Here is a 26825-nt window from a genome sequence, read left to right on the forward strand (position 1 = left end):
TAGGAAAGATGGGGAAAATCTTTTTAGCAAAGCCTGTTGTGATAGGACCAGGAGTAATGGTTTTAAACTGAAAGAGGATAGATTAAGACTAGATGTAAGAAAGAATTGTTTACAGTGAGGGGGATGAAACACTGGAATGGGTTGCTCAGAGAGGTAGTGGAGAACCCATCCCTAGAAACATTCAAGGTCAAGTTGGACAGATCTCTGAGCAATCCAATCTAGTTGAAGGTGTCCCTTCTCACTGCAGCGGGGTTGGACTACATGACCTCTAAAGCTCCCTTCCAACCCAAAGCATTCTAGGATTTGATGATGTTTCAGAAGTTGTGGAGACTGGGGTACTGTCCAAAAGACTGGAAGAAGGCTAATGTCACAAGAAGGGTTGAAAGGAGGATCCATGGAATTGTAGGCCTGTCAGTCTTACTTCAATCCCTGGGAAAGTTATGGAACGAATCCTTCTGGGGGCTATCATAAGTCAAATGACACATGTGATTAGGAAAAACCAGCACAGATTCACCAAGGGCAAGTCATGCCTGACAAACCTGTCACCTTCTACAACAAAGTAACCTGCTTGGTTGATGTGGCGCGAGCGGTGGACATTGTCTGCCTGGATTTCTCCAAGGCTTTTGGTACGATTTCCAACAGCCTCCTCCTAGAGAAACTGATGCATTAATGTCTAGACAAGTGATCTGTGTGGTGAGTAGGGAACTGGCTGACGGACCGCACCCAGAGGGTGGTGGTAAATAGTTCCTTTTCAAACTGGCAACCTGTCACATATTCAGTCCCCCAGAGATCAATATTGGGCCCAACGCTGTTTAATATCTTCATAAGTGACCTGGATGATAGCGTCAAGTGTACCCTGAAGAAGTTTGCTGATGATACCAAACAGAGTGTGAAAGTGGAGACTTTGGAAGGCAGAGCCACCCTGCAGGAATAGGCTGGATAGGCTGGAAGAGTGGACTAACAAGAACCTTATGAAGTTCAGCACAGACAAGTGCAAGGCCTTGCACCTGGGAGAACATTATCCAGGAGTGGGGATCTGCCCACCTGGGGAGCAGCTCTGTGGAAAGGGACCTGGGGGTCCTGGTGAACAACAAGCTCAGTGTTGAGTGAACAGTGTGCTTCTGCGGCGAAGAAAGCCAACAAGATACTGGGTTGCATCAACAAGAGCACCACCAGCAGAGATAAAGAAGTCATTATCCCACTCTACGTAGCACTTATCAGGCCACTCCTGGAATACTGTGTTCAGTCTTGGTGCCCACTATGCAAAAAAGTTATGGACAGGCTGGAGAGTGTCCTGAGAAGGGCCAAAAGGATGATCGAAAGTCTGGGAAGCCTGCCATATGAGGAAAGACTGAAAGAACTTGGTTTGTTCAGTCTGGAGAGAAGAAGGCTTTAGGAGAGACCTTATCATCATGTTCCGGTATTTAAAGGATGGTTACAGAGAAGATGGAGACTCCTTTTTCACAAGGAGCCACACGGAAAAGATGAGGGGCAATGGGTACAAGTTACTCCTGAGGATATTCCAACTGGACACAAGAGGTAAAGTTTTTACAGTGAGAACAATCAGCTGTTGGAATAATCTCACCAGGGAAGCTGTGGATTCTCCAGCACTGGACACTTTTAAGGTTCGCCTGAACAGGGTGCTGGGCAATCTTGTCTAGACCGTGTTTTGCCAAGAAAAGTTGGACCAGATGATCCTTGAGGCCCCTTCCAACCTAATATTCTACGATTCTATGATTCTAAACAACCGGGGACTTACATTGGCAGACACTGTGCTCTGGCCTCTCAGAGAATGGCATCTGACTTTTGTATCTGTTCCTGTGACTCTGCAAACAGAAATTCAGATGAGAAAGGTCCTAGCAGAACAGGCTTGAAAGACTAAGAATCATCCCCAAGCTGACTTCAAACCATTCAACTGGCAAAGTTAATGATTTATGGGTCATTAATCTCTGCTGAAAAATTCATCTAAATTGTCACCTCAGTCTTCTCAAGACACTTACCTAAATTCCAGCCTACAACAAGCATCAGTCCAAAAGACCACAATAATTCAGGCTTTCAACTCCTATGCAGAGGATTAAAAACTCTAATAAAAAGTTAACAAAAATATGCAAAAATAGCCAATGTTCCGAGAACATTTTCTGCAGGAGAGTCGAACTAAACAGAACAGTAGGACAAAAATATGCAAGCGTTACAAAGTTGCAGGCATCAATAGCTGCAGTAAAGAGAAAAGGAAATTCGGGAGTAAGCATGCAAGAAAGGACAAGAACATTGACTCACTACTTGCTGATTTGAGAAACAGGATCGTATTTCTTTTGCTGCATACACTGTGCAAGAAAAACCTTGGAGCCCTGAGCACACAGTCTTAACCAAAGGGTCTGCAATATTAATGAATTGCAATTCTGATAAACTACGAGATCCATCAAAGACTGAGAAAAATACAAAGCTTACCAGAGAGGTTAATTAATTATCTGATAGGTAGAGATAAGACAACAGGAGATCCATATCCCAAGTCGATCTAACCCAAAAATTGACAGGGCGTATCAGGCAGGATGTTAGCCCCAGGAAGGAGTATATACCGAGGACAAGCAATCAACATAGTTAAATCTGGCAGTCACTCAGAGCTAACAGTGAAGTAAACATACTTAAAATGAAGCACCAAGGAATTTATAAGTAGTATTTCAAATCATGAAAGTGTCTGTGGTCTGTTTGTTCCTTTAAGAAACAGTTATGATCTGTGAGAACAAAATGCTGCTGTAAGTTACAATTCTATTATCACCTTGCAACACACTAAATTGATTACACAATAATGTTTCTATTTTTTCCCCACTCTCTCAGCCATACTCAAAGGTGTCTTAACAGTCAATAAAGCAGCAACAGCAGCAGCCACAGCCTACTGTTGCTAGAAAACATTTTTGAATGGGTTTAATTTCACCTTTGGTGGAAAAGAAGAGGGTGATGCATTCACTACTGAGAGCATTTTTCTGCCAGGATTAAGGGTACAGAAAGGCTCACAACCTTAGTTCAGGCACATTTTCTTTTCTTCAAAGGGAAAGAACTGGGGTCAGTAGAAAGTGGGTTGTACAAGATGTTTTTTCCTTGTTTCCACTCCAATTCTAAAATTAATTCCACTTTGAGTAATGGCTAGCATGAGCTAAAAAAAAAATCAAGTTTTATCTTACACAAGACATCCAACCGATAGCTCCTTACTTTTCTAATCAGTCATGAACCAACACATACTCTGTCACAAAACCTAAATATGATCAGTCAGAATGGGTCATGAAACCAATTTTTCCTTCAGAAGTGGAAGTTGTTTTTCCTACAGCTTAAAACCAAAGGAGATTCAACCATTGAAAATAATTGTTGAAAGGGAAGCCCATTCTGTATTTGCACAAAGACTCACAAACTCCATTTGGTAAAACTGTGTATGTTAACTGTTTAAGTTTTCATTTAGGAAAGCATTTTTTATCATTCATAAAGAGTGGAAAGGCCTGGAATAAAAAGAACAAAAAGCAATTGTAATCATAAACTGAATATAGTGCATTCAGCAACTGGGAATAATAGAGTTTTTTTTCTACTTCAATAACCATAACTTTAGCAAATAGGAATTAACAGAGCGAGTCATGGGATGTGCAATGCACACAGAATACCCCACCCATAAAAAAGAGTAGGGTTAAGAGACGTTTGATTTAAAACTTGTGGTGAACAAAGGGTGAAGAAAGATTCTGAAATGAATGTTTTGATTGCAAATGAACAACTTTTTTTTTTTTTTTTTACAAAAACAAATAAATTCTTGGATATCTTTGTGTGTGGAATATTTTCTACATTCTACAGTGAAACATACCGTACCTCGGCCTGAAGCTCTAAGTGAGGAATATGTGAATTGTACTATGCACCTCAAAGGACACCTCAAGATTTTGGACTTTTGCTGGCATCTACCCAGCATGGACCTTCCTTTGCATTGCAAAGATGGACAGTCAGCATGCACTACCCAGCCATGAACACACATGCCAGCTTCTGAGGTATTTCTGAGATAAACTGATGACTGTGTTAGGTGGAAAAAAAGAAGGGAAAGGCAGCTCTCCACACATGGAACCCCTAGGGATACTCACATAATATTCTGCTTACAGCTCCAAATTGTCTTCACGCAGCCCTGAAATGCAGAACAGCTCTTTTACTAACATGCTGCTTCCACAATATTCAAGAGACTAAGCACTTCTACAATAGAGACCATAGACTTTCTTCTTTCATGTTACTGAATAAAGGAAATAAAACTGCAAATGTTTCCCATTTCAAAGGAAAAGGAGTTCTGACAATATTTTCCTTAACCCAGTTGGTCAATTAGCCAGCAGCATAAGAATGCATCTGTTATTTTGCTACTTAAACATCTTTAAAGTGGAAAACAATTTAGTGAGCAAATACTTGGCAACTCCGGCAACAATCCCACCAACTTTCCTTTTGCACTGAGGAAAAAATAATCTATAAATATCAATGTCTTGAACCGGAAACAAAATCAATAAAACCAGATATGTTGTAAAAGATTCATAAGATTGCTAAAGAAAGTATGAAATACAATAGCAACAGTCCACTCCCTATATTATCATATGCTTTTCCACAATACTGAACTCAGTTCCTCCAAAGGACTTTACGTTTTCAAAAGAACAATAATTATTAGCTGTTTTTATGACAATTAATTAAAAAAACTGATTAAAAAAATGGCAGAATTTTCACCACCAATATTTCACAAAATAGGCTTTCTACTCGATTTTTTGCAATGAAAACTTTCAGGCAACATATACAAAAGCAAAAAAAAAATTTGGCATTGAATCTCTGCTTTTCTGTGTCCATCCAGTACTAGAATGTGCCTGTTATCTCACCATGGAGGCATACCTGAAGTTGAAAGCAAGATTTAGGGACACTTCATTGATATTGCTTCATACTGAGTTGCGTTAATCATCAATAATCAGGATCATACTTGTGTTCTCAGTTTGGTTTTGTGTTTTATTTTGTCTCCAGGTGTGGCTCTAGGTGGTTGCAGATCACCCCTGAGTTTCATGTCACATCTGCCAGCAGTGGGGAGATACCCTGAAGATCCTCTTGTTGTGTTTTTTTCACTTTTCACTTCCAGGTATTTTTGTTCATTACATCTTCTATATAAACATTTTTGTGACCTCAGTGGCACCTTTCAGGGGAAAGGTTCCAGATTTTTAAAGGGGTTTTAGAAATTTCAGTACATAGCTGACATAGGAACTAAGGTCTGGTAAAGCAGACACTGAGATTTCAGTTCTTCTTGGTTCAAAGCAAGAATGTGAAAGTGAAATTCTCTGGAAATTCACAAGAAATTTCACTGGATGTGAAACTCCCTCTGTCAGTTATACACTGCTGTAACGGGCAAAACAATATCTAAATCTGAGCTGCAATCTCTATCACAACTTCTTTAAAGTCTGCTGGGATTCATGTCCTTCAAACATGTTAGTAATCAGACCAGAATGCCACTTTTTGTTTAGTCTCTTGGTAAGGGACTTTCTTCTACTACTGTGGCATTCCAGCCTTATACGGCAGCTGGCTGTTTTTTCACGTAGTTCCTACCTATCTTGGACAAAACAATGATACCTGAGACAACACGTATATGCCCTTTAGACCATGGGCTGTTTGCACGTTGATGTGGGCATGCTGAAGATCTCCAGCTTCCATATGACTGTTCAGCACATTTTTCAGAACTGATCTGAGCTTTGATGGTCAAAAGAGATTTTCTGTGGTCTATAGTCCATGGGATATGGAGTCTTGGCTTTTGAAATTGCTTTTGCAGTTGTTTTTAACTGTGCTGAGGCCAGCTGGCTTCTAAGTCCTAGACATGGATAGCTAGCTCTTCTGCAGCACCGAGTAATCTGTTTACAAGTATCTCCTCAGCTGCTTCTGCTTTTCATTCTTTTTTGTGCTGAACAGAAGTAAATATATATCAGACAGCCTGTATGAGAAGCAGAATTCAGTCCTCCACCTCATCAATCCTTTCTCTAAATTTCCATGTTCAGAAAGAGCATGGAAAGGAGAGTTGCAATGGTTAAACATTGCCAGGTAACATAATTCCCACTTGTTGTACCTTTTCCATCAGTCTCTTTATTTCTTCAATTCTGGCCCTGTTCTCCTGTTATTTGGCAGTCAATTGTTTGAATTCTCCTGAAGTGTACTGTGGCTCATTGTCTGAGGACAGCATGCATTCCATTTCCTGATCACATTCCTTGACAAATGTCTTCCCAGAAATAAAAGTAGCAATTGATTGTGACTATCCTCTTATTAAAATGAACAGACCTGACTCACTCTCTGCTGTAAGTTCACCAAGTTTTTTGCACACTCAACACCTGCGCATAGAGTCCACCATCCTGTAATAGTACTTTTAGTATGTACTTCTTGCAACCTGACAGCCCAAAGCATCAGCTGCTTCTTGGAAGACAGCCACCAAGTCCTGCCTCATGTATTGCCAGACTGTGTTTGACCTCTTTTTCAGACACAGGAAGGGACTGTGGCATGCTGATAGACTTTTTTCCCATTTCATAGAAAATACCAGTGTTGCACTCTGAAAGGAGAGCTCTGCTAAGCCTAGCTGCTTTCAGCAGTGGCTTATCAGAAAATTCGTTGTCTTTTTCCCATCACAGCACTAGAGTGTCAGTATATTTTGGAGCTTTGGAGATGAATACAAGCATGGCTTCTTCTAACAAGACTTGTTTCAACAAGTTCTTTGTATTTGTTCAACTTATATACATCTTGCACCCGAAGGTGCAGGTTGCATTGTCACATTGTTCCACCTCCAGATCAAACTCAACACCTTTTCTAGCTAAGCTTATACAATTTTATTTTCTCTTAAGGCTGTACACCCAATGAGGGGTGGATTTACAGTATTACTCTTTTTGGGATTCCTTCTGAAGCGTTAGAGCCTGGTTATAGCTCCTCTATTGCTTGAAGGTACTCCTTACTCTTTACTTCAAATGACATCTACTGAATGGATCACCTCAACACATCTTGTGTGTTAACTGCCTCCAGGTTCAGTTAAGGCTGAGTAGAAGACAGTGTTTACTTTTCTATTACAGAGTAGTATGCCCTGCAAGAGAGCTGCTTTATGTTATCATGGTATTGCAGACTTTCATAAAGTTTTTGATGAATAGGTAGACTAAACCCATAATGATCAAAAAAGCAGTGATTCTGTGACTTATCCAAGAAAATCTAAGTTCAAACCTGTGTGCTACCTAAAACTGTGTCTGCTGCACTCCACTTGGATGTGTATCAGGGCCCTGCATGCACCTGTCACCCCAGCCCGCTCTTAGACATTTGACTGCAGATCCCAGGTCACCTCAAAAACAGTGCAATGGGTGACCTCGGGGACAGTTGCGGGCCTCAGGGAAAGCTGCTGTGAAGAAACCTGTAACAAGCCTCAGCAACGCCAGACGCCCCTTCTATTGGGAGCTGCTTTTAAGCTAAGGCTTTTTCCCTTTGCCCTCACCTGAGATATCTATCAGGGCTCAAGGAGGGATGGCTTCTGTCTAAGGTTGTGGTACTGGGAGTCCCACATGCGAGCAAGGCAGGTAGAGGCTGCGTCCTCACCAGCAAGAGTGCCATTTTGTCATATGAGAGCCAGGAGAGCCTGGCAGTCCTGGTTAAAGCTCATGTTTTGAACGAAAGCTTGGATTGCAATGAACTGTCATTTTCTAACAAAGAAAAAAAATTATTGAATAATTCCTGACCACTCCTATTCACAGACTTTTGATAGATCTGAATCTGGTATGACAACTAGCTGTCATTACACATTAATGGATTCCCACAACATTGTTTGATGTGGGCATAACTTTTAAGACACTGTTTATTTGAGAACAGCTTTAATCAGTAAACAACTAGCTTAAGGGACTTTCATTTTTGACAACTTCAGTTTCTCTGTATTCCACCTCAAGTTCTAGTCCGAAACACTCATCTAGGAGTTGTCACAAACTAGCATCTTTGCATTCTTGGTCCTGGAATCACTCTTCCTTGGCTTTAGTCAGATGCTACTACAGAAGAAATAAAAGTTTCCACTCCATAAATTTAGGTAGTTGTACTCTGTTAACACTTTACATTTACATCCTGTGTTTCTGCACTAGTCTTCTCAATGGCTAGTTGCTAGAATCCTGCATTCACATTTACTTAAACTCTCATGTCAGCTGAAAGATTTTCTTGTCCTTTCTAAGCTGTGCTGATTTCAAAGGGTGGGGTTTTCTGTGGGTTACTAATTCTTTTGCATACACTTCTCTAGGACAAATGGGTGGGAGTGATAATTGAACATCAGACTGTCTCCCTGTCGCAAGTCCTTGCTTGGTTACAATACAGTATGAGGCCTGCAGTTCATGTTCTCCTCCTTCTGTCATGCATTAGTACCAAATGTTTACATTTTATTCCTAATTGTTGTACTATAAACTCTAAAAATAATCTATTGCTTTCTAAATCTCTTGACAGTCTGTATCCCCCCCCCAATATCTAGTCTCAGATTTTATTCTAAAACATCAAAATTCGTTAAAAATTCTGCCAATCTAAAAGGGTTATTAGTATTGCTAGGATTGCATTACAGCTTTCTCCACAATTCAGATCAAATAAAATATTTCAGCTGTATGCATGAAACCATTGCAGAGATGTAAATATGATCAAAAGTTGTCAGCCTCTTAAGTACAAGTGTATTCCTAGTCTATCTGTTCATCTTATAGAAAACTTTTTTCTTCAATGCAGACATAAAATCTTCATGTGCAATTGTAAGGCAGCTACAGCACTAGCACAGAAGATTAAGTCATTATCTAGCTCATGTACACTACTGTTAGTAACTTTCATGCTGAGTCCTTAGGGTGTCCTTGAATCTGAACAGGTTTTCTGTTCTTGCTAACTGGAAGCATTTTCCTGTGGTTAAATCCATTTCTGTGATTAAAACATCCTTCTGGTTAGATTACTGAAAATGAAAAGGAGTATTTTGTCACATACCCAAGTTACAGGTTAGTGGTAGACTATTCAGTTCAATAACATAAAGAAATGTTTCATCTTCTATTTCTCATCTTAAAATCTTAAAACAATAATATTGCTTAATAAAATAAAATTCTTCCTGCTCAAAGTAATCAAAACAGATTTGTCACTTGTTACAGTATTTCTGATGTCGTTATCTGTCCTATCCTTTCACTGACCACTTATAAGATAAAATGAAAACTTTGCCTTCATTTTTTCAGGCTTCCAGTTCATGTTGATGTCTGAATTCCTTATACAAGCATAGAAACCAAATCCTATCATGCATCCACTTGCACTACTTCTACACCGATTTATGCTTACCTTTTGAGTGTTCTCTTGTTTTCTGATGTTAGTCTCACCAGACTGCCCATTAGCACCATATTTTATTTAGCATGCTAAGTAAATAATTCTACCTCCAGGAGGTATAATAATAGTAGAAAGGAGAGTATAAAATCACCAACATAAGCATTGCAGCTATCACTGCATTTCTAGTTTTGAACATACAGTCTGATTCGTTGGTTCTTCTTCCAAACATTTAATCTATAACTCTTTTGTGCAAGTTCTTTCAGGTGTGAAGACCTTCCTTGGGAAGTCAATTAAAAAAAAAGAAAGGGGGGGGGGGGGGGCAGGGAATACTGGAAAAATATATGCTGTATGTCATCTCATAATGTCCTGCATAAACACATGCCATTTCCCTTTGGAGAATGTGTACAGTACATGGGAGTGAGGTAAAATGGAAGAAAAGCAAGGATTCTGGAAATCAACACTTCATTAAAATATGCATCTGCGATTACCTCCAGGAGAAAGTATCAGTCTCGATGTCTCTCCACATTTCCGGTATTATTTGGTTCATCTTTTGCTTAATGGATCATTCTGTGAACCATCACATTTTTTTGGCCACTTTGGAAATAATTTACAAAGGAATGAAATGCTAGCTTACAAGACTAATGAATACAACAGTGACAACTTCTTTACTGAGGACTCAAGACATAGCACACTGCTAATACATAACAATATGCCTTCATTAGGAAACATCAATTCTATAAATATACAGCACTTCACAATATTAAGACTGGAAAGGAGAATAAATAATTTATCTTATATTGTAAGTACAGGTTTGTCAACTGTAATTCACAGTGTTTCATATTCCGTCATTCACAGTATTATGTACAATGGCTCCTATCTGTGGCTTAGGCTAATGATTAAGATACAGAAGAAGCAAATAATAAGCTGCTCTATCCAGTGCTGACTCCAACATCAGAAGTCTGTTAAAACAGCCTTTAAGTTATGAAAATTCTACACTGGTGCCATCTACAATTTTCAAGAAAAAAATTCCACCACCACCCCCTCACCAATTTCCAAGATGAGCTACGTAGTATTTCAGAAGTGCTTTTAATGTTACTGGATGTGTTTGCTTTCCAATAAATAGACATTGTGAATAAGAAAAAAAAATATTAAGTGTATTCATAGATGTGGTTTCAGGACAGAAACTGATCAACAGCTGGAATCAGGAATAATTTGTCCCATACTAAATGTAGTATTTTATTGCAAAATTAGGTCCACAACATAAGCTTTGTTACCTCCCCCAGATCTTTTGGCATTGACCTCTGGTAGAGTTAGGACCAACTGGTTGGACCTGCTGACCTCGTCTGCTGTAACAGTTGCTGCGTGCACCTACTTACAGAATGAGTTATGTGATACAAAAATGTCATCTCTAGCAAAATGGGCATGACCCTGCCATCTAGTGAAGGTTTTGCTAATGATGCAGAATGCATTGACCAAGATTTCCTCTTGTGCACTCCCAAAGCTATTTCTACCAGTTCAGAGAAAATATAACTTTATTTGTCTGGTCTCCCATCACGCCTCTAGACCTGTAGTTGCTATCTGATAAACTTCGAAGGTGTGGCTCTCCAACCTTATGTTTTCCATTTTGGCATATTTTTTACATTTTAAGAAATAAGTAGGCTAAGCATAAAAATTATTAAGGAAGTAAGGGTGGAGTTGATAGGAGACAGGCGCCTTACGTAAGTACACCAGCTTATAGAATAGACTCCAAAACACGGTATTGCATTCAGATTATGCTCAATATTTGGAGCACAGATCTCCTCTTACAAGGAGGAGTCAAAGACATTCTGCAGCTTGCCTGTGTTCAAATTCACAAACACCTAAGCAGTGCTTCAGAGTCTCTCTTTACCCACAAATTGGACTTTTAATACAGAGGATTCAGAAACAGTTTGATAGTTTGGCCATTTCTATATGAGGTCAAAAAGCAATGCTCTTTAGATCAGCATAGAACACCCAGAATCTTGCTATGTAATAAGTATAGAAATTTTCAAACTAACATCTGTATGTTAGGGGTATTGCCTGCGTGGTGTAATACACTGCCATGTAAAAGCCTCCAAGCCAGATAAGGTTCTAAGAGAAATAAAGTACTATTACTGTGCAGCTCTGTAAAGGTTAATTAACCTAGGCTAAGCTATACTGATATCCAAACTCCTGTGTTCGTATCTTGCCTGTCATCTAGAAACAACATGAGGAATATAGACTAGAACTGTCATGAAAACGTATTTTGACACAACATGAGGTGGCATTCCTTATGTCAGAAATAGGCTATTGCTATTTGGAAGATAACTTAATTCTGTATATGGAATTAATATTTCAGTAGCTTTTTTTTGCCTACAAGTTTAAACAGGTTTAAATATTTGTTGCAGAGGCTTTGCTATCATTGTTTTGTTGGGTTTTTTTTGTCTTGAGTCTTTTTTATGTGGAGTAGGTTACAAAGCAATGTGAGAAAAGGTTATTTCTCTGCTCTGAGGGTTTTAGAAATTCCATTCTGATGTGCTGTATCTGGGACAAGCTTTAATTACCTCTGTTCTTGAAGGTCCTATGTCTTGTCTTATTCAGACTTCCCTTGAAACCATAACACTGGCTCCCCCAGGTAGTTTATACTTCAGAATAAGGTATACTTTAGTTTTTACTGTTGCAGAGGAGCACTATGTGGATTTTTAATGGGACCTACTCGCTGTCTCCCTTTTCTTGCTTGGGCATAGCACAGGTTTCAGGGAAAGAAGAGCAGGTGACAGGAGTAAAAACAAATTTAGAAGGAAAACAGAGTAGCCATCAATCAAGTAATATCTGCAGCTATCTCCTAAGGGTAAAACTGGTGTGGCTCTGTTATATCTCATTTCAGCAAGGGCTGGCATAAAAAGGGGCTAAAAAGAGCCTAGAAGACATGAGAGAGAGAGAGAGAGAGAGAGAGAGAGAGATTTAATCAGACTGACTGACAAAGTTAATATATATTCTCTATGAAAGAGGAGTCTCCAGGGTCACGGTTTCAGTGTTGAACAAGAACTCCAGAAAGTTTAGAGAGCTGGATTGAGTCAGAATTGATTTTTCTCTGTTTACTACATTCCCCAGGTGAAAAGTTAATGAACCAAGGCTAAAGAATAAAAAAGGGATAGGTTACTTGGAGGGCTGTGATAAAAATATCATCCAGGTAGATCAGGGATGAACTTTCATGCTCCACAGTAGGCATCTCACTAACCACAAAAAGGAGGAAGGAAAAATGTACTGCCAAAGCAAAGCATGCTTTGTGATGATATGCTGTTCCATCCAGAAAATACATGGCCATCTCAACAGTGTAAGTGAATACAGATACCTCTTCACCTGTAGATAAACAGGTGTTTCACTGCAGCTTTCTGACAGGTCAGTGAAGCCTGAGGTAAAAGATTTAGTATCAGAACTATGATTTCTAAGGAGAAACGCCAGAAGTCACAAGCCTAGGCTGTTAATTAGGACTGAAAGTGAGAGATTCAGGCCTTCAAGGCTCACTAGCCCTGTGAATCTACCTCAACAGTATGATATAACACTTTCCTTCCATCATTGCCTCTTCTCATCCACCCCTGACAAAGATACGGCATGAAAAGACACACGTTCATTGGTCCCAGCATTTCATATTTGCTCTTCTCAATACTAAGGAGGGAGTAAGGCTTAGACCCTGCTTTGCATCTGGATTATGGAAGCCTTTCTTGTTTCTTTTCCAGAAAAGAAAGTGGAACAAAACCAGTTTACTTCTTTTACTGTCCTAACCTTTCGTCAGAAAAAGTACAGAGCAACATTTTATCTCAGACTTTTTTGGATCCATGAAGACTGAAGTAATCAGTGCTGTTTAATTAAACCTGAAAGGGGTCATTTTGGATGCTGGGGCTAAGCACTGAAAAAGTTGCTGACGAGGGATGGTAAAGATTTTTCCAAGTTTCTGTTCTTTTCTACAGAATTGTACGAGGTATTGATGAAATTTTTGTTGGACCTTTTTTTCATAAGCAGAGTTAAAACTAGAGAACATGAACAGCACAAGCTCTTCCCAGCTCATGTTGACTTGTGCTAGTGGGTTAAGTGATTGAAAAGAGGCACAGGCTCCACAGCCTTGTGGTGAAGACATTCACGTGTGATATTAAAATCAACATACCTTACCCTCACAGTATTGAGATTTTAGTGCAGAGCATTGAGGTTTTAGAATGTTTTTGACCATGGTCTGTCTGTCTGTCTCTCAAATTTTTCCAAAATACATCAGCAGATTGACTTCCACAGTTGGACTAAACTGAAAACTATTTATTCTCCTCCAAATCTCAAAATCATACTTTGGACTAGAAAGTTGTTTCCCTTTGTATTTTAGATTCCCTTTGAATTTAGAAAAAAAGTGCTGTGCTAACATTTTTGCCTCGAACAATGACAGGAGAAAGAGGGTAATTCAAGTAAATCTTAGGTATTTCTTCTGTTGCCTCTGCTATTCACATTCCTTTGACTTGTCACTGGCTAGTGCATTCCACTTAAAATGGCTTTAGGATACCCATAAAAATTTCAGGAATTTATTACAGGAAAAATGATGAAGCTATCCAAAGGGGATGCCATCCAGAGGGACCTGGACAAGCTTGAGAAATGGGCCTGTGTGAACCTTATGAGGTTCCACTAGGTCAAGTGCAGGGTCCTGCATTTGGGTCAGGGCAACCCCCAGCATCAATACAGGCTGGAGAATGCAGGGATTGAGAGCAGATCTTCTGAGAAGGACTTGGGGGTACTGGTAGGTGAAAAGCTTGATGTGAGCCACCAATGTGTGCTCACAGCCCAGAAGGCCAACTGCATCCTGGGCTGCATCAAGAGAAGTGTGGCCAGCAGGTCCAGGGAGGTGATTCTGCCCCTCTACTCCACTCTGGTGACACCCCACCTGGGGTCATGTATGCGTCTCTGGAAACACCAGCACAAGAAGGACATGGAGCTGTTGGAGCAGGTCCAGAGGAGGGCCATGAAGATGATCCAAGGGCTGGAGCACCTCTCCTATGAGGAAAGGCTGAGAGAGTTGGGGTTGTTCAGCATGGAGAAGAAAAGGCTGCAGTAAGACCTTGTAGCAGCCTTCCAGTACCTGAAAGGAGCCTGTAGGAAAGATGGGGAAAATCTTTTTAGCAAAGCCTGTTGTGATAGGACCAGGAGTAATGGTTTTAAACTGAAAGAGGATAGATTTAGTCTAGATATAAGGAAGAAATTTTTTACAGTGAGGGGGATGAAACACTGGAATGGGTTGCTCAGAGAGGTAGTGGAGGCCCCAACATTCAAGGTCAAGTTGGACAGATCTCTGAGCAATCCAATCTAGTTGAAGGTGTCCCTTCTCACTGCAGCGGGGTTGGACTACATGACCTCTAAAGCTCCCTTCCAACCCAAAGCATTCTAGGATTCTAAGATTCTCAAAATACACTAGAAGAACAAGAAGAAGTAATAGGGGTCTAACACCGATGTCTATGTCAATATGAAATAACATCAGATTAGCAATGTGAACTTGTCAACAGTTTTTTCTTAAAAGAAGAAGTGAGGCAGGCAAGAGACCAAAGTGGGTCAAACAGAAGTTCTGCCCTGAAGACAGACAGAGGAGTTAAGAGATAGTGGTGTCTTTCGTTATTCTAATATATTTCTTTTTTTCATTTGTGAAAAAATAAACTCTTTTCTTTTTTGTAATGTCATAGAACGTGTTCAGGGAACAGTCAAACATTTGAAAGCTGGTGAAGTATAAGGCAAGTAGTGCTGTTTGGCACCTACGAATTTAGTCAACAGGAGGATAGAAATTTTGAGCACTGTAGTTAGGCAGTTAGAAGCCCAATGTAGGAATTCAGAAGAACATTGGAAGATGTAATTGAATATTAAATCTGCCAGTGCTCTGAGTTCTCAGATTACAGAGCAATGGCAAAAGCAGTCAGCTAGAGCCAGACATGTACTTCAGGATCTCATGGTGGAAAACAGATAAAAGTTAGACTCACAGAAAACATTCTGCCCTCAAAGAAGACCACACAGGTCTCTCATCCATTGATTTTTTTTCTTTTCATTTTGTTTTATTTTTTTCACTTCAGTAAAAGTGATTTCAGCAAAACGACACACAAAGGCTTACAATGGAAATCTCACCTGTCAGTAGGTAGATCTAACCGTGCAAAAGACATGCAACACACAGGATACTCATTGGATACTGGCCTTTTTTCAACTAACCAACCATAATTTTTTAAAATAGCTTTTAAGTCTGTATTGTGAGAGTTTGCTTTATGATGTCATGCCTGGGCAATTACAGAGCCATAATTGCATAGCTATGACTCATTGCAAACCATTCAGTGCAGTCAGTTTCCTAATGTTATTTTCTACTATAACATTGTTATTGTAAAGGCAGGAATTCTTTAATCATCAAATTGAATGTCTGCCAAGAACTCATTTGATTGACCATTAAACACGCTTCTGTTTAGAAGAAATGCTACAACTTCACTGTTTCAAATAGCAGATTTGTTCTGCAGCAGTTTTTCACAGGACAATCTGCAATCAAATGACAGGTAAAAAAAGAGTTTAGGATCTGCAAATGTACAGGACATTCACAAATGAAGGTCCCAGTCTGAACTGCATTAAAGTCTTTAGAAAGCTTACTGGTTTTTTAAAGTATTGTATCAGACCCCATGCAAGGAAACAATAAAATACACAGTTTTATTGACAAACACGAAAATTTCTCAAAGATAAAGGTTCCAAAAAGTAAAACTCATATCTGCACCTGACCACTACCACTGTATGTCTTTTGGTGCTCGGCATCTCTTGGCAATTCAAATGTAATTTTTAGTAAGGCCACAGTTTTAGAAAACTAAATGGAAACTGGTAAATCCACTGCTGAATGGTGGGAATATTTTTTAATGACAATAATAAAGTTTCCTCTCACTGTCAAAGGATTCCTTGGAGGCACAGCATGATGTTGTTTTATTCAGAAAATAATTTTCCACCTGCTGGAAAGAGGTATCTTGTTGGCAGATACTTGAATGATCGGAAAATTGAGATGAAATAGAAATCTATAGATAGCCATCCTGAATTCAGTGGCAGAACAGTGGGTTGGTTCCCAATTTTTTGAAAACCTATACAAAACCTTATGCCAGTGCCTAAATATTTCTACAACTGCAATTTCTGAGAACACTGGCAGCCCCATTCAGCAAAAAATTATCTTATTTACAAAAATACTCTCTCTTTGGACAGTAAGTCCATAAAAAAGCATGCAATTATGTTACCTTTTATATTTAAACACACAGCAAGCCTAGAGTCTATAAGAATAAAGTCACTGCATTGGCCTGTCAGTACGAATTAATGATTTCCTACTGTTTTCTCTTTTTCTTATTCAGTTTACCAAGAAAAGTGTGCAGAGAGAAAACCAAAATAAAGTCTTTTTCTAAGGCAGAAAAAAAAATGAGTACTCCTTTGCAGCTCCATAAACATCACTAGAATCATTGATATTTGTCACTAAATAACCAATTCAATCAAAGATAAAGGAGAAACAGTGCAGTCTAGTAATGTATTTAAAAAAAGGATGTGCTTAAACAACAAAATAAATCTGATTATGTGAGTCTGTAAATAAGCAGAGGTTTTGTTCTCTACCAGCTAGCAAGCTGAGATATCTTTTTAACTGTTGTGAAAAGTAAAATAGCAATAAGGAAACACAAGAGGTACCAAGAAAAAAGAAAACAGCTTTTAAATGCTGGAAAAGAAGGGAGTAAGAAATGGTGAAAGAAGAGTGTGTCTGTGGCATAGATGCACTGATAAACGCATCCACATTCTATCACAGGCGTGTCACACGATAACGAACAGAGAAAAGTCCAGAATTTTCCAGTGAGTAAACCAGTCTTTTAGAATGAAAGTTTCAAAAGATAAACACAATTTGTTAGCTCTTGTTGCAGCTGGTAAAACAACTAGTATTTACGGATCAACAATTCACTACTGAAGTCATTAGATGAAGGTGAAGTTAGTTTTTTGTTGGGTTGCTCTTCAGTGAAGGCAGCAGGGCACAGGCACCTCTACAGAACAGTCCCTGGTTCTTTAGACAATTTCTGTTTCTTATTTCTCCCATCCAGGAAGGCATAAAAGGAATAATGCTTAGGATCTCAGTGGATACGTCAGTACTGTCTTCTAAACCCCATCTTGAGGTTTTCCTCAAAGCCAAAATCAACATCTGTTTAGAAATGAACCCAAAAGGATTCAGCTCTCCTATCTGAGCATATCCAGTGCCTTAGTATCCCAGTGCTTTGTATCCTAGCAGACAACCATCAGTACACTGTCTGAATGCGGATGAAGAGCTTGGTCTTTGCTATTAGTCATAGGCCATGCTAGGGTACCCAGAGGATTTAAACAATCCATTCACACTGGTTCAATTTGATTTTGATATAGGACTTCCAATTTCCTGTAATTTTATCCATGTGAATTTGGGAAAATGGACTTCCAGATGCAGATATATCTAAAATCAGTTGTGTCACATCAGAGGCTGTACCACAGGAATTTTGGGTGCATCACTGAGTTAGGACTGATAAAACTTTCTCTCTATCCATTTTGCAATTCTGATGTGATCATGTTTTCTCCTTGTCTTGTAAGCCCAGAGACAAGTATCAGTTGCACACAAAGAAAACTGCATATATCCACTGAAACATCCAAACCAAAATTTTCTAAAATACAGAAACAATATTGTCACACTGGTGAGCGGGGAAGAAGCTGAATGAGCTTGGACAATCTTTACACACCTCTACTTCTTGCCGTGTTTGTCAATGCTAACCTTTCATGAAAGACATCAATAAAGGAACTGGGTGTTGCCAATATTCCTCAGAAGAAAGTTTCTTTATTAGCATACATACAACCTGACAAATTAAAGATGTCAGTGACACAAGAGGTTGTGAGAGACTTGTCTCAAAGAAGGAATCAATCCTTGCTCTGCTGAAAGAATTGTATGAGGATGTTGTTTAGTACTTTACTAGCTGCCATTGCAGTTGCAAGAGTTTATCTGAAGGTATTATAAGTGATAATTGAGCAAAAAGAAAGAGGATGACAGCCTAGTGAAGGATGGTCAGCTACTGAGGCAGATCTACATGTATGAGGGACAAGAAGTCAAAGATCTAAGCATCCAAGCAACCTTAGCCACAGAAACCAGAGAGCAGCAGATTTTGCAGAAAGGTTGCCTTTTCCTTCTCCTTTAAAAGACAGTCCTCAGAAAAGAAAACAGTCATGACTACCATCAGGAGCCTGAGTGCATCTTTGGGCATCAATGTCATGACAGGTCACTCTAGGACTCCCAGCCCATGACCTGAGAGGCTCCATTCAGGCTCGGATCAGAGCACCCATGCCTGTCCTGAGATGTGTTCCCTGACATTCCTGACTTGTTCCTTGGGCTTCTGGCCTGATCTTGGACCAAACTTGTCACCTATCCTTTGCTTGATGATCAGTGGACTGTAGGTGGACCCTGTCCCTGCCTGCACCTTGGCTTGCGTCCTGTAAACAAGTGTCCTGCCTATGTTGGGATTCACCCCCAGCTCCCAGCTCAGGACTCCTCATGGAACTTTCCCTCTTTCCCTACTCCTGGTAACTGCTGAGATGGGAAAGGATGCAAGGAGAGTGAATCCCATCTTCTCTTTTCACCTCCCACCAAAAAATCCCTTGTTGCAATAGCTGTCTGTATGTGTACACTAGAGTAGGTACACATTGGAACACGTTTGTGTGCAAAATACTGTCTGCTAGAGTTTGTGGTGGAGAATAGCCAGAGAAAACAAGAACTACATCTGGAAATAATGATGGAGTATGCTTGTGGACCTTAAGATATCATGAATGCAGCACAGAAAACTTCAGACCTTGTCTGACACTAAGGAAGAAATCCGTTAGTAGGTGCTTTTAAAAGAAAGAAAAAGCAATGGAATATGGGAGAAACTGCTCTAATATCAGAACAAATTTATTTTCATAAATGAGCACATTCAAGAAAAAAAAAAATACCCCACAATTAGTGGGGCCAGAAGGAAGACTACAGAGTAACACTCTAGACTGACTCCAACAGCAAGAAAAAGCTGGGCCATGAGGCTGAAGATTGCATGTTTACCACTAACAGGTCCATCAACTAAGCAAATCCAGGAAGGAAAGTTGTGAAAATTATGTGCATATGTGTAGCTAAGGATCTGAAAAAAATCTAGTCATACATCTAAATGAGTAAAAATTGTCACCCTGTTCCCATCAGGACTAATTAAAGCTGACAATATCAAACAAGACAAAATGTTTTTGGAAAGTTCCTTGGAAAAAGAGTTTCCTACACCTGTTGTCCTCCCAGAGTGGTTGGTTAGCTTTTGAACTAATGTCATCCACGTGATATCCCTAAGTAAATGAGGTGTGATTGTCTTTGTTTACTTCACCTAGATACTTTATGAATATTTTTATTTTACTGTAAAGTCTTGTACAAACTTCAAAATATGTATTCTATTTGGGACATTCAGATAAACATTTTGGGAAGTTGTTATCCTCACTTTGAATTCATGGAGATCTAATGATAAATGGGTAACTTCGAGGGACTTGTCAATAAAGTGTACAATGGACCAAAATACAAGTCTACAAATATGCTACCTGCAGCATGGTACCCCAGAGCACCCACAGTGTAGCAGGTTTCGCATTACGAGAAATGCATGGTCTAGTTTCAAAAGCTTGCACTGGAAAAATAGTGGAAAAGATTCTGTTAATGACTGGTTACAAACAGAAAAATCTCTGTATCATCTGGAAATTAATCTGAAATTTTGAAGGAGTTTGTGACAACATTACTAGAAAATAAATAGGGTTCCTCATTGAAATTTTTCCAATCCTTAGCCATAAAATGCTAAAGCTGAACAAAAGTTTCATCATAATATAGGAGATCCACAATTACTAAGTTGTTAATTTAGTTTTCCTAATTACAGGAAATCTCTTCAAGACATAGTGTTATGATTTTTGAATAAAAACCTACTGGCTGTTCATAAAAATACTGTAGACCTTCGTCTGGTCACAGTTGCATAGTTACTTAAATGCAAGTGGGTACCTAGAGCTGCACACAAGCTGGAAGAGTCAGCATCCAGACATTCAATTTTGACATGAAAATGCTGTTTAACGTTGTTTTAGTTTCGGCTGCCGCCGGCAACAAAAGCGCCACGCGGCCGCCCCTTCCCCCGCCGCAGTGCGGAGGAGAATGGAAATAGGCAGAAAACTGGTGGGTCAGGATAAGGGCAGTTTAAGAGAACAGCAAAAAAAGGGAACAGTAACAACAACGATACAGATAAGGAGAAAACACGACAAAACAGACTGCAGAACAGACCCGCTCTCCCGGACAGGACTGGCGCCGCGCGCTCCCGAGCCGCAAGTGAGTTCCTGCCGCACCGCCCCCCCCACCCGAACCCAGCATGACAGCACATGGTATGGAATATCAGGCTCTGTTTGGCCAGGTTGGGGTTGGGCCACCCCACCCGGCTGTGCCCCTTCCTGGATTCTGGTGAAAATTAACCCTGTCCTGGCCGAACCCAGGACAAATGTATTTTAGGATAGGTCAGATTCAAATCATAAATGCAGGTTTCTGAATGCCTGCAAAGCAATGTTTAGAAAGCCAGTGAGTCCTACTCTTTCACATCCACAAAATGAAGCTGGACTTTCTCTTTGCTAGTAATGTCATCTGTTGCCTCCTCATTCTTCCTATGTAGCTTCCCCACAGATTCTGTGGCAAGATTTGGGAGTTTTTCTTCTACATTATCACATTATAAAGTTTCAGACCTCACCAATCACCCAAAGGCTCTTTTCCCTAACCTGCTGTTGTGCAGCCAGGACAGTCTGTCAGAGTTTTTTTCAGCAGACTACATGGTATCACTTCCTGCCTTAAAAGTGACCATTAAAAATGGGCCTTACATCTGTGCCTGCTATTTGTGTCTGGTAATCAGAAGTTGTTAGTAATAGTTATATTATGAAGTTGGAAAAAGAAGCAACACTTTCCTATTTGATGTCTCAAAGGTCTGTACAGATCTTTGCTCATATTAATTAAAATTCCCTCCCCCAGAAGTATTCAAGGCCAGACTGGATGGGGCTTTGAGCAACCTGCTCTAGTGGAAGGTGTCCCTGCCCACTCAGGGAGGTTGGAACTAAGTGATCTTTAAGGTCCTTCCAACACAAACCGATGTATGATTCTACAAAAATACATTTTAGTTACAATAAAAACACTGTTTAATAAATACTTTTGACACCAAACATATCCAAACAGCTAAAATGGTAAATGGCATTTATTAACCATATTATTTAAGCTGCTCTTTGGAAAACTTATAGAAGCCTTCCAGCAGTCTTTAACACTCGTACACACCCTTCGTAACAACTTTCTTTTAGCCTCCTTTCTACTTATACACTGTCTACGCTCAGCCTGCTGCACAATTTCATGGAAATGGGAAAACAAGGGGGAAGGAATGCTCACCTATCTGGGGCTACCCAAGGGCCAATAAGACAGTCAACAATTACTAGGGAAAGTATTAGCAAAGTCTTTTTTTCCAGTACTGTCTCTGCACTCCTACTGAACTTCATCATCTCCTCCATCTTTCTCAAAATCCTTTGTAGCTTGTTGTTACATTTCAGGGCAGAGCTCAAACTAACCATACTGTTTTTAATGATGTTCATTATTTATCTAGTGAATTTCTGTTCAGTACAGCAAACTTAATTTGGGGAGATGCCTTTTGCCTGCTCTCTCTTTCCCAACACTGCTTTTCCAAGCAACCAGCCTCAGTCCATTTTTCTAAACCTCAGGCAGCTGAGGAGCTTGAATCTTGTTTTTGTTATTCTGGGGAAGTGTCTAATGACCTATGCAGGACAAATCAGAAGGAAAAAATATGAAAAAATCTGTGTGATGGCTAAGGTCCGAAGCCTGAAGTCTAAAAAACAATTCACCGAAGATCGCTGCCCAGTCCTGTTGTATAAATAAACCTCTGTCATCCTGCATGTCTTTTAAAGTTTCTGGTAACCATACATTTCTCTATTGTTCAGATGAAGATACAAAGTTTGATTTAATGGTTTCTTCTCCACTTACTCAGAAGGAAGAAAGACTAGGAAAAAAGAAATCAAAGTTCCCTTGCATTTCTGTTATGTTAATCCATTAAGTAAAACTCTGTCGATTTACTTTTTAAACCATTAGTATATATAACAGAGTTTTCATCATGGATTTTTACTATATTCATATTGCTTGCAGGTAGTAATATATTCACAGAACTCCTTTTCATCACCTCTTTCTTTTAAAAAAGCTCAGTAAACAGGCACACCAACAAAATTTAGTGTAGTAACTCACATCATATGAAATATATCTTAAAAACAGATCATGTATACATATGACTTAGGAAAAAACCAAGATGAAACATGGCAGGAGAAGGGAAATATTCTCCTGAGAGTAGAAGCCCCAGTTATGATCTTTACAGAGCAGATCAATGCATTTTTGATGCAAACAAAATGCTTAGTTACAAAGACAGAAGTCCTGCAACTGACTTTGCATAGACAGATTTAGCTGCCCTCTTGAAGCCTCATTGACTTCAGCTGACTCCCATGTGGAGTCAGTTGCAGAATCAGAGACTCTGGTAATGACCATGCTATAAGGGCCTGAGTCTTTGTCCATTAAACTCAGTGTGAGATTTTTCAGTTGACTTAGTGGGTTTCAAATCTGAGTCTAAATGCAGATAGATAAGAAAGCCTAAGTAGTTTGAATACATTTCTGAATTACAAGACATTCTTTCAGCTATTGCATATAAACGTTGAACTCAGCAGCATATATCCTTTAAAAATTCATTCATCTCTGTTATTGGAAGGTAAATAAAAAGGAATGCAGGGAAAGCTTACATCCTAACTGCTAGAATTAACCTAAAAAAGGGGTAAGGTGTTTTTTTTTCCTGAATTTTCACAGCATTAAAGCTCTTCTACTGCTGTGGTTATGTGCAGTGCATTTCACCTTAAAAAGGTCCATTCATTTTCATTGATAGTTTTGTACACTTACAGTATAACTCAATGTTAATTAAAGTCAGTCAATGCAACTGAAACAATTATAGGCTCTCTTCTGGATTTAAATGTTCCACCACTGAACAGTTACAATTAAATGCAATTAAATTTTCTGTTTACATAGGCTACATTTCTTGACACTATCATTTTTATGGCTTTACAGTGGGAGGGAAAAATCCACCATAGTCCCCAAATTTCCTTGCATATTGTCATCCTATGTCACTTTCACAGTAAGAAACACTGATGACAATATTTCTTTAATAAGAGCTGAGTCTTTCTTTGCATTTCTTATCTTGCAGGCATTGAGATCTGCTCTCAGTGAACCTGGGTCTCATCAGAAGAATTACTTGTTTCACAAGCTTATTATTGCTAATTCTTTCCTTTAAGTAAGCAAAACAGAGAGATTTTGAAAAGCTAAGAACAATAAGAGAGAGATAAAACACGAGATAAAACACATATGGTAAATATTTTTATTTCTTTGTTATTCCAAATTCTTTTTTATTTTTGTGCCTGTAAATTGCCTAATTTCTTAGACACTTGAGGCAAGGTCATTAACTTTACCTACACTTGCACCATGAAATAAATACAAACCATTCATTTATAAATAACTGATAATACAGTAAATGTAAACTGACTATTTTTAGATTATTACTTTCCAGAAGTCTTACTGCCTCTTTTACCACTCACATTGTTATAAAACAGAATGACACCTGCCTTTGGTAGATAGATCATAATGTAAAATTAATGCATCTATATACTAGTAGGAATCTTTAAAATAATAATTGAGGGCATTGTCTATAACATTCAATTGCTGGAGATGAAGTACTGTCATTCATATAAGCAATGTAACTGGCCCTGCCTGACAGATAAATTGTCCAAATCTTCCAGTGCCACAACCTTGTTTCTCTTAATTTTACTAATCTACTTGTAGTTAAATTTCACACACTATACATCTACTCAGGCTAACTGTTTTGGGAGATGCTCCAGAACCAGGTGAGCCATTTTGTTTGAATATTAAAAAGGGTTTTGAGTTATCTTTCATTAAATCCTGGTACTGTACTTTTTGCAGCTTTAGATGACCTGATGACTTGGAGAATTTTCAGAAATGTGATTTTGTTTAAATATTTTTTAAGAGCTTTTTGCCATGCCCTGGAAAATCCATGCAGATCTGGTCAGTTCTTGTGTTCTTGGTAAATTGCAATTTTATACAGGTTTAGTGGAGGCATTTTCAATATTTTAACAGCTATACACCTCTGAGAAAGTTATTGTCCCTTAACTTTATCAAGTCCCTGGTGGGTTTGAGATTGTATATGCCTTATACTCACAGAGCAACCAGCCAGGTCTCCTGAAACAAGGAGCTGCTGGTATTCAACTAGACGTTGTCTGCAATAGCTGTTCTCCGTTGCTCAGGGCTGGTGCGAGACCAGCAGCCAGGAGAGAGCTGGGAGCCTTTTTTCTTCCAAGCTAGAAGTATTTCTCCTAGTAGGACCCAAACCAGAAAAAATATGAGGAAACATAGAGCAGGAGAAACAAATCAGTCCAAAAGGCTTTGCAGAACCAAAGCTGGCACACAGCAACAGGGGGTTCTGATTGGCACAGGACAGTGAGCTCACAAAGGTTTCAGACCTCAGAGGGAAAGCTTAGCCAGGCTGAGTCAGAATGAGGGAAGGAGGGTATCAAAACAAGAACACATGTGCCTCTCCAGGGAAGATCTATCCCACGCAATGATATAGCAACTCTTGTAGAAACAAACTATGAGATGGGCAAAAACTGTCTTTTTATGAATCCGGATCTCAAGTACCTAAATGAATCACGTTTAGCTTCAGTCTTTCCCTCATCTAACCAAACAGACTATTTTCACAAAATTTATGAGAATGTAACACCTCTGAGATCCTTTCCTGGAGACGTTCTGTTGAGATGAGTCTTGCTGTTGCGAATGGGACACAATGCTATCAACACTCATTGCAAATTGCATGGGGGTTACTAAATCTGTCCAGGCAGAGGAGGACCAAATTAATGACACAGAGGCCCCCTGGATTCCAGTAGCTTCTAACATTTAAATCCTTGACTTTGCAACCTGAATAAAGCTTAATGCAGCTGTTCTTCATGCTGCACTTATAATGCATCATCATTGAGAAGTCTGAATGCATCACTCAGATTAAAATGAACAATTATTGTCAGCAGCACAAATCAAACTTCTCCAACTACTAATCTCAAATGGCACAGACACAGACCAGCCTTACTAAGCCCTCTCTCATGTTTTGCAGTGGAAGGCATCATTTTGTTTGTTGTCTTTATTACATACACTATACTATTGGAAAGGCAGGTTGCAAATGTATGTTCTATACCAACCACATGAAAAAAGTTTGCCCTGTATTTTCACTTGCAGTTGAACTCTCTGGAGGATAAGAGCTAGGGCATCAAAGCAAACTGAAAGAAGTTGTAAAAATGTTGCCAGACATCAACACCTTGGTAATACACAGAAGTTTTCAAAGCTGGATGAAACTGCAATGTCAACCGGGAGAAGGGAGGCTGAGGTGGGTGGCACAGCTGATACACATGGTTCAAAATATGCTCCATAGAGTCAGGGCTAGTGAAGGGTAATTCTTCATGCTCCTTTCATACAAATCTGCCTTGTTCTTGTGCTGCTGTCTCTGAGAATAAGACAAAGGAACTCCGTGGACTTCCCTAGACTCAGGTAAAAAGGTACTGCTTAAAAATACACTAAGGAAAAATAGAAGGGTTTTGCCAACAACTCAAACTCCAAGCACTATCTGGAAAAGGTGAGACACAATTTACCAAAAAAGTAAAGACACATCCTTGGCCTGGAATGGTAAATTATATTAATGATAACGCTTTTGGCAACTGTTTGAAAGTTTATTTTAAAAGGTACATATAAAGATATAGATAAAGACATAAATACACAGGTGTATATGTAACCTGTTCTGGGTGAGGTTGAGGTGGAAGAAAAAATGGTGTATGATTATAGAGGATTTATAGAGACACTTTTCATGAAATATTTATTCTTTGTACTAGTGCACTCCTGTACTTTACCTCCAATGCTATCAGCTTTGGCCATTTATCAGCATCTGGACTACACAATCAACAAAAATAACCAAATATAATTGCCATGAATATCAAGGCATTATTACCAGAGCCAGAGGGAATGTTTGCCCATTTTTTTTAAGAGTCTGCATTCATATTTTGAGAGCACTTCTGTTTATTTAACTCTGCTTAAAAAATCTAGCTAGCAAGACAAATAAATATGAGTAGTTACAAATATGACTTTGAAGAACCCTTTGTGGGTTGCAAAACATATGTAAATTTTCTGAATCTGATATCTCTTTACTTGTTTTTTCCTAACCATACAAGTACTTCAAGACAGTAGTGTTAGTGGTTCTACTGAAAAAGTAGACTTGCTACTGTACCAAAAATACGGAAGAATGACACTTTCAGGGTTATATAAATTCCACCTTTATTCG

This window comes from Opisthocomus hoazin, chromosome 2 (assembly GCF_030867145.1).
Source record: "Opisthocomus hoazin isolate bOpiHoa1 chromosome 2, bOpiHoa1.hap1, whole genome shotgun sequence".
Classification (NCBI taxonomy): Eukaryota; Metazoa; Chordata; class Aves; order Opisthocomiformes; family Opisthocomidae; genus Opisthocomus; species Opisthocomus hoazin.